Source organism: Ursus maritimus, unplaced genomic scaffold (genome assembly GCF_017311325.1).
Source record: "Ursus maritimus isolate PB19 unplaced genomic scaffold, ASM1731132v1 scaffold_970, whole genome shotgun sequence".
Taxonomy (NCBI): Eukaryota; Metazoa; Chordata; class Mammalia; order Carnivora; family Ursidae; genus Ursus; species Ursus maritimus.
This window is the reverse complement of record NW_024427186.1, coordinates 1-2,996: the sequence shown is the minus strand read 5'-3', so window position 1 is coordinate 2,996 and position 2,996 is coordinate 1. Positions and strand designations below refer to the sequence as shown.

Sequence of the window (2,996 nt, the reverse complement as noted above, 5' to 3'; positions counted from 1 at the left end):
ATTTAAATGAGATGTGGCGAGCTCCTAGGACCCCCTTCACAGCGTTCCTGTGGGACCCGCGGCAGCTACGGGCACCGTGTTGCTCGTTGCATCCCTGGTACTCATCGTCCTGATACTCTAACTGGAACTTTGTACCTTTCGACCACCTTACTCCAACTCCCCCTTCCGTTATTGCTTTCATTTTTACAAATGTTGTGAAACATTTCGGCTGTATGGAGATGCAGTAGACTTAGTGAGCAGCCAGGTTAGCCGTCACCCAGGTCACGTAGCCATCGCCAAGCTGGCTGGCTGTCGACCCCCCTCTCCAGTGTCCCCTCCTTTCCTCAGAGGGCAGCTGTGGCCTCTGCAGCTGGGCCTGTGCAGGCCATCAGTGTCAGGCGTCCACTTGCACGGCTGTGTCCTGGCTCAGGCGCCCGCACCACTCTTGATACACCCATTGCCAACTGACGTCTAGCTGCTCGTAGTTGTTTGTTCTCGTGCTTCTGCTGCTGAGAGTGTTTGGAGAGGCTTGCAAGCGTGATGCTTTTGGGGGGGCTCCACCTGGTCCTTGTGCTCACTCTCAGCAATTCAGCCTCTCTCTGTGGTTCACATAGTGTGTCAATTTTAGGTGAGGTCGAGGGTATTGTTTTTCTAAACAAACAAGTCAATTTGGAAATAAGTAGCCCACGAGCCATTTTTAACAACAGTGGCTACACTGTCATTCCCTTTTCCCACCTTTCCCCCAAACATATGCACCTGCTTTTCTCTCTGATTCTTGGACCAAGATGAGAATTGCCATCTGATGGGGTTTGTGGGGCCACATCCAAGATATACCCTCTACCCACTGTGCACCCACCGCAGGGGTGCCCGCTCTCCACAGAGCGGCCGACTGGTGCTTAAATGATGAGGGGGCGTGCTGGCACCTTTGTCATAACTTCTGGTGCGTGAACAGCATGGCGGGCCTCAAGCTGCCGTCTCAGTGAAGGGAGCCAGCTCTGTGTGATTCCATTTATGTGACGTTTTGACAAAGGCAAAACCATCGGGACAGATGAATGCTGGGTGGCTGCCAGGAAGCAGCAGTGGATGGACAGGGTGGTGACAGCAGAGGGCGCTGTCCTGGCTGGAAGAGCAAGCTCTGCGGGCTCCTAGGAGATGCTTCTCCTGTGGGCAGTGGGCGTGCGGCCCGAGGCACCGCGGGGCCCTGGTGGGTGCTTCCACGCACAGCCACGTGCTGGTGTCTTGTCGCTTCTGGAGACGGGATTGCTGGGGGCAGCCTGATCTTGCCGTCCTTGCAGGGCCACACCGCTCCGTACAAAACTGTATCCGCCCGTGCCGCTGCCCCCTCCACCGTCCTCCGGCTCCCTGCGGTGGCTTTCCAAGGAGTCTTTGAGAAGTACCCTGAAACCCTGGCCAGGGTGGTGCAGGTGGGTCGCGTGTGCAGGAGCCCTTTCTGGCCCAGGGCCCGGGACAGGCGCTCACCACAGGCTACGGCGTCAGTTCTGAGTGTCGCACACCCAGGAAGGCCCGTCTGGAGTGGGTGTAGGAAGGACTAAGGAGGTTTTGTGAAGGATTTGTAATACATATCTTACAGTAAAAGTTAGTGTTGATGACCTCAAAGAGGTCTTCAGAACCCCCACTAGCCCCCCAAAGAGTTTATTATTATTAAATTTCTTGTTTTGAAGTAATCTTAGATTTACCAAAAACTTGCAAAATAGTGTAGTTTCCTTACGCCCCTAACACTAACGTCTTAGGTGACCACGGTGAGTTGTCAGGACTGGGGGCTTCATGTCGTGGCGGGGCTCAGGGCGTCTGGAGGACGCGCTGGGCGCGGCACAGCTGACTGTCCTCTCACAGATCATCATGGTACGGCTGCAGAGGGTCACCTTTCTGGCTCTGCATAACTACCTGGGCCTGACCACAGAGCTCTTCAACCCGGTAAGTGCAGCCTCGCGCCCTCATCCGTGTCGCCGGGACCCTGGGCTTTGAGAGGGGCTTGTGGGGCTGTGTTTACTTCTCTGCCTTAAAGCCAGTGCTGGTGCCAATGCCATGCTGATTCTCCCGAGACCTTGTGCTGAGGACCTGTCCCACCCATGAGACTTGGGGGATGGGACTCCCCGATGCCCCTTCCAGGAGAGCGTGGTCTCTTTGGTCACCTTGCTCCATAAGCTCACCTGCCCCTTTCCTGCTGTTCACCTGGCACAGGCTTCTGAGCTGCCTGCTGGCCCAGTGGAGGCGGTCCCCTCCTGTCCCTGGGGCTCCTTCCTGCCAGCACTGTGGACGGAGGGGTCAGCTTGCTCCACGCAGAGCTGCTGTGAGCAGTAGGTTAGATGGGACCCTCGTGGGCCCGGCTTGGAGGGGCCTGGGTGTTGATCACTCATTCTGGGGTCAGCGCCGTACTTGGGGCTTCTCCCGAGTTCTGGGGGTTTTAGGTTTTATTATCTTCCTTTACTGGTATTTTAGGGCACACCCTTTTGTTTTCTACATTACTTTTCATCTTCGTGAGGAGCGTTACGGTTTCTAACAATGTTGGCCATCATTTAAGCTTGATAGAGTTGCCAGGATAAAGCAAGCTGGGCTTTTGTTGCCTTGAGCTTACGGCTGGTCTCTGTGCTGGTCGCCACTCTTGTTCTCCCAAGTGTGGCTGCCGAGAGAACTAGCCCAGGGGTGCCTCTGGAGCACCTGCTGCTTTCTCACACCCCAGGAGAGCCAGGCCATCCCCCTGGTGTCTGTGGCCAGTGTGGCTGCTGGCAAGACCAAGAGGCAGGCATGCTGCGGCTCCGAGGATCGTCTCGAGAGGCCCCTGCGGCCCCCGGAGTCCTGCGACCCAGGTACTGCCCCCGGACTGGTCTCCAGCTTCCCAGCCCTCCCCCTCCCGTCACCCCCATCTCTGAGGGAAGACTTGACTCCAGGGGAAAGCCATTCAGGGAGCAGACTCCAAGCTTCATGCTGCTCTGACCTCTCCAGCGGGTCCTAGATGTGGGGAAGGAGACTGTCCATTGAGGCTTCTTGGCTACAAG

At 56.6% G+C, this 2,996-nt stretch overlaps 1 long non-coding RNA gene across 1 annotated transcript; it reads left to right on the top strand.

Moving 5' to 3' along the window:
* The first annotated feature begins 1,255 nt into the window (after nucleotides 1-1,255).
* On the top strand, nucleotides 1,256-2,808 carry LOC103679886. Its single transcript, XR_005833842.1, has 3 exons — nucleotides 1,256-1,403; nucleotides 1,834-1,914; nucleotides 2,681-2,808. It is a non-coding gene; the product is annotated as an uncharacterized LOC103679886 (long non-coding RNA).
* Nucleotides 2,809-2,996: the final 188 nt, after the last annotated feature.